Source organism: Macaca nemestrina, chromosome 20, assembly GCF_043159975.1.
Source record: "Macaca nemestrina isolate mMacNem1 chromosome 20, mMacNem.hap1, whole genome shotgun sequence".
Taxonomy (NCBI): domain Eukaryota; kingdom Metazoa; phylum Chordata; class Mammalia; order Primates; family Cercopithecidae; genus Macaca; species Macaca nemestrina.
The window spans coordinates 44,302,129-44,308,128 of record NC_092144.1 but is presented as its reverse complement, the minus strand read 5'-3'; positions in this window follow the sequence as shown (position 1 = coordinate 44,308,128).

Sequence of the window (6,000 nt, the reverse complement as noted above, 5' to 3'; positions counted from 1 at the left end):
GTGGTGGGAGGTGGCTTCCATGATTAGATTACAAAAGATTGTGACTTCTGTCTTATGGCAAACTCAACTGCCTTCTTGGCACGCTCTCCGTTCTGCAAGGCCCACGAGGGAAGGAATTGAAAGCAGCTTCAGGCCAAAAGCCGAGGAAGAACTGAGGCCCTCAGTCCCACAGGTCGTATGAAATGAGTGAACTTGGAAGTGACCCCTTTCCAGTTGAGCCATGAGATGAGATATTTGTCCTGGCTGGCACCTTGATTGCATTCTTGGGAGAGACCATGAAGCAGGGAACCCAGCAGAGCCATGCCTGGGTTCCTGACCCACAGAAACAGAGAGATAATAAAAGGGTGTTGTTTTAAGCCAGGCACAGAAGACCGATGAATATGGCGGTGCAGACATCTTTTCGACGTACCAATTTCAATTCCTTGGGATGTATACTCAGTAGTGGGATTCCTGGGTAATTCCTGGGTAATTCCTGGGTAATCCAACAAATTTGGATAATTTGTTGTGCAGCAGTAGGTTACTAGCACACTGACCCTCCTCTGGCACCTGCAAATCATTTCTGTGTCTAAATCCTGCGCTGCCATTGTGCTCAGGCTAACCTGCACCCACCCTCCCCACACACACCAGGCGTCTCAGCTGAGCGCATCTACATGAAGCATGCATTTCAGTTACACCCAGCCTGGTTGTCTGTACCTGCATTTGCTAAAACTGTGTTGGAACACTCGACCTCATTCCTCACCCCTTTGTGTTGGGAACAGGCCCCCCAAAATCTGGCCATAAACTGGCCCCAAAACTGACCATAAACAAAATCTCTGCAGCACTGTGACATGTTCCTGATGGCCATGACGCCCACGCTGGAAGGTTGTGGGTTTACCGGAATGAGGGCACGCCTGGCCCACCCAGGGCGGAAGACCGCTTAAAGGCATTCTGAAGCCACAAACAATAGCATGAGTGATCTGTGCCTTAAGGACATGCTCCTGCTGCAGATAACTAGCCCAACCCATCCCTTTTTTCCAGCCCATCCCTTCATTTCCCATAAGGAATACTTTTAGTTAATCTGTAATCTATAGAAACAATGCTTATCACTGGCTTGCTGTTAATACATACGTGGGTAAACTTCTGTTCGAGGCTCTCAGCTCTGAAGGCTGTGAGAACCCTCATTTCCCACTCCACACCTCTATATTTCTGTGTGTGTGTCTTTAATTCCTCTAGTGCCACTGGGTTAGGGTCTCCCCGACCCAGCTGGTTTGGCACTTTGTATCTTCTCTCCCGGAGCCTGTGTCCAATTCCCTCTGAAGCGGGGAAAGCATCAGCCACACTGTCCACCTGATACAATTTGGATATTTGTCCCCTTCAAATCTCAGGTTGAAATTTGATCCCCAGTGTTGGAGGTGGGGCCTGGTGGGAGGTGTTTTGCTCATGGGAGTGGATCCCTCATGAATGCATTGGTGCTGACCCTACAGTAATAACAGTTCTTTCTCACTTCCTGCTATGTGATCTCTATACACCAGGTCCCCTTTGCCTGCCATCATGAGTGGAAGCTTCCTGAGGCCTCATCAGAAGCTGATGCTCATGTCATGTTTCCTGTACAGCCTGTAGAACTTTGAGCCAAATGAACCTCTTTTCTTTTCCAGATAAAAATAAATTAGTGGCTGGGCTCAGTGGCTCACTCCTGTAATGCCAGCACTTTGGGAGGCTGAGGCAGGCAGATCACTTGAGGTCAGGAGTTAGAGACCAGCCTGGTCAACATGGTGAAACCCTGTCTCTACTAAAAATACAAAAAATAGCCAAGTATGTTGACACATACCTGTAGTCCCAGCTACTTGGGAGGCTGAGGCAGTAGAATTGCTTGAATCTGGGAGATGGAGGTTGCAGTGAGCCAAGATTGCACCACTTTACTCCAGCCTGGGTAACAAAGCTAGACCCTGTCTCAAAAATAAATAAATAAATAAGCTGGGTGTGGTGGCACATTCCTGTGGTCCCACCTACTCAGGAGGCTGAAGAAGGAGGATCACTTGAGCCTGGGAGGTCAAAATGGCAGTGAGCTATGATCATGCCACTGCACTCCAGACTGGGTTTTAGAGCAAGACCCTGTCCCAAAGAAATAAATCAATAAAAATAAAAATAAAATTACCATATGACCCAGGAATCCCACTACCGAGTATACATCCCAAGGAATTGAAATTGGTATGTCAAAAAGATATCTGCACTGCCATATTCATTGCAGCACTATTCACAATAGTCAAGCAACTGAAGTGCCCATCAACAGATAAATGGATTTTTACAATGTGGTAGAGATACACAACTGAATACTATTTGGTCATAAAAGAGAAGAAAATCCTGTCAATTGTTACAACAAGGTTGAACCTGGAGGACATTATATTAAGTGAAATAAGTCAGGCACAGAGGACAAATACTACATAATCCCACTCATATATGGAACCTAAAAAAGTTGTCTCATAGAAATAGATTGAAATGTTGGTTACCAGAGACTGAGGCTGCCAGGTGGTGGGAGTGGGGTAATGTTGGTCAAAGGACACAAAATTTCAGGTAGCTAGGAGGAATAAGTTCAAGAGATCTATTGTACAACCTGGTGACTGTAGTTACATTGTATTCTTGACAAATGCTTAAAGAGTAGATTTTAAGTCTTCTCAACACAAAAAAGATAACTAAGACCAGTACCATGGCTCACACCAGTAATCACAGCACTTTCGGAGACCAAGGCAAGGAGAAGTGCTTGAGCCCAGGAGTTTGAGACCAGCCTGGGCAACATGGTGAAACCCCATCTCTGCAGAAGGTAAACTAGCTGGGCGTGGTGGTGCACATCTGTAGTCTCAACTACTCAGGAGGCTGAAGTGGGAGAATGGCTTAAGCCCAAGAGGTCAAGGCTGCTGTGAGCCGTGATAGTGCCACTGTACTCCAGCCTGGGTGAGAGAATGAGACCCTGTCTCAAAGCAAAACAAAACAATGTGAAGTGATGCATATGTTAATGAGCTTGATTTAGTCATTCTGAAGCAGGATATTTCCCTGACCCCTTATTGGATGGGAACTAGAGTACGCGGGCACTGGCAGGGGTGAACTCCACTCACTTGTGGTTCTACCCCTCGTGGGAGGGGGAGCACAGGTAAGCAGGTGCAGGAGACAGGGTGAGTGCTTTTGGGTGCCAGCAAGAGTGAATTCCACACTGGCCCCATGGCAGCGTCTAGGGGAGGGTGACTATGATCCCTGAAGCCCCTGAGGAAATGTTACAGTGCCCTTTTAGCTTTGCCATCCATGGATAGCTTAAGTGTTAACAGCGCAGTGGAGGGTCAGTGTGACAGCCTTTTGCACCCACACTCATGGCACCCAAGTTTTTGTCTGGCATCCAGGAGGAATGAGGTCACACAAACAAACTGAAGATGGTAAATGCACAGGGGATTTTATTGCAGGTGAAAGTGGCTCTCAGCAGGAAGAGGAGCTGAAAAGGGGATGGAGCAGGAAGGTAATCATCCCCTGAAGTTCGGCGATCCCTGGCCATCCTCTCCAAAGCTACGCTGTCAAGCTGTCCCTCTGAAGTCAGGCTGCTTCTCTCCAACATCCAACCATAGTCTCCAATGTCCAGCTGCTTTTCTTCTGTCTGCTGGCTGAGCCTGGGGTTTTTATGGGCATAGTATGGACAGCAGGGTGAGCCATGGGTGGTTTTGGAAAAGGCAACATTTGAGTGGGAAAACAGGGATGGAAGTTCTCACTTTGGGCCGTGGCATCAGGCTTTTCGGCCTGATGGACCCGGCCTCTTCCTCCCAGAATTTCCCTGCCTCCTGTCCCTATGAATTCCACAATGTATATATATTTCAAAACATCATGTTGCATACAATAATTATATATGATTTTATCAATTTAGAAAAAATGCAGCTATAAGAAAATAATAAAATCAAGTAGGCAAATGTTACTATGGTGTGCTTTCATGTAAAAATCATAACTATGGCCGGGCGCGGTGGCTCAAGCCTGTAATCCCAGCACTTTGGGAGGCCGAGACGGGCGGATCACGAGGTCGGGAGATCGAGACCATCCTGGCTAACACGGTGAAACCCCATCTCTACTAAAAAAATACAAAAAACTAGCCGGGCCAGGTGGCAGGCGCCTGTAGTCCCAGCTACTCGGGAGGCTGAGGCAGGAGAATGGCGTGAACCCGGGAGGCGGAGCTTGCAGTGAGCTGAGATCCGGCCACTGCACTCCAGCCTGGGCGACAGAGCGAGACTCCGTCTCAAAAAAAAAAAAAAAAAAAAAAAAAATCATAACTATTCCCTCTGAGGCGGTACTTGCTGAGTTAGAGTCATTGTATATTTTGACAAATATCCAAAAGACTGCACAGAGGTGTCTCTTCCCTGCCACCCCACAGCAGTCTTTGTAAGAGTCTTGTGATGATGATGTTGGTAATGACAATAGCTTTTATGCACCCAGCAGGAATTGTGTCCTGGGCCCTGTTATCTACCATTGTAACCATCCAGTGGGTTCTTCTTGCTGGCTACAAAAAGACCACGGCATTGCAGTAAACAAAGTGTTTAACTGACACAGGGCCAGCCATGCCATGGGAGAACAGAGTTATTACTCAACTCGATCTCCCTGAAAATTCAGTGATCAGAGGTTTTTAGGGATAATTTGATGGGTGGGGGGGCCAGGTAGTGGGGAGTGTTGATTAGTTGGGTTAGAGATGAAATCACAGGGAATGGAAGTTGTCTAATTGCACGGAGTAAATTCCTGGGAGGGGACCACAGGACCAGATGACCCAGTTTATCAATCTGGGTGGTACTAGCTGATCCATCGAGTGCTGGTTCTGAAAAAATATCTCGAGCACCAATTTTAGGTTTTACAACAGTGATGTTATCCCCAGGAGCAATTGGGAAGGTTTAGAATCTTGTGGCCCCTGGCCCCTGGCTGCATGACTCCTAAACCATAATCTCTAATCTTGTGGCTTTTGTTAGTCCTACAAAGGCAGTCTGGTCCCCAGGCAAGAAGAGGGTTTGTTTTGGGAAAGGGCTGTTTTATTTATTTATTTATTTATTTATTTATTTATTTATTTAGAGACAGAGGGAGTCTGCTCTGTCCGCCTGGGCTGAAGGCGATCTCAGCTCACTGCAAGCTCCGCCTCCCAGGTTCATGCCATTCTCTTGCCTCAGCCTCCCGAGTAGCTGGGACTACAGGCGCCCGCCACCACGCCTGGCTAAGTTTTTGCATTTTTAGTAGAGACGGGGTTTCACCGTGTTCGCCAGGATGGTCTCGATCTCCTGACCTCGTGATCCGCCTGCCTCGGCCTCCCAAAGTGCTAGGATTACAGGCGGAAGCACCGTGCCCAGCCTAGAGGGAAAGGGCTGTTATCTTTGTTTCAAAGTTAAACTATAAACTAAGTTTCTCCCAAAGTTAGTTAGGCCTATACTCAGGAATGAACAAGGACAGCTTGGAGGTTAGAAGCAAGATGGAGTTTGTTAGGTCAGATCTCTCACTGTCATAATTTTCTCAGTTATAATTTTTGCAAAGGTGGTTTCACCATGCAACATGTAGTGTTATTTTTCCCATTTTATTTACTGGATTTCAATGAAAATCCCTGCTCTAAAGTTGGAGCCAGCATTGGAGTCCCCAGAGGGCTTGTTAAAACAGAGAAGGAAGCCTGGCACCGTGGTTCACGCCTGCAATCCCAATACTTTGGGAGGCCGAGGCGAGAGGATTGCTTGAACTCAAGAGTTTGAGACCAGCCTAGGCCACACAGTGAGATCCAGTCTCCATAAAAAATTTAAACATTAGCTGTGTATGATCGTGCGCGCCTGTAGTCCCATCTACCTGGTAGGCTGAGGCAGGAGGATACCTTGATCCCGAGATGGAGGCTTCAGTGAGCTATGATCAGGCCACTGCACTCCAGCCTGGACAACAGAATGAGACCCATCCCCCACCCCCCCCTCCCCCAAAAGTAGAGAAGGCTGAATCCTATCCCCAGAATTTCTGAGTCCTTAGATTAAGTTGTTGCCC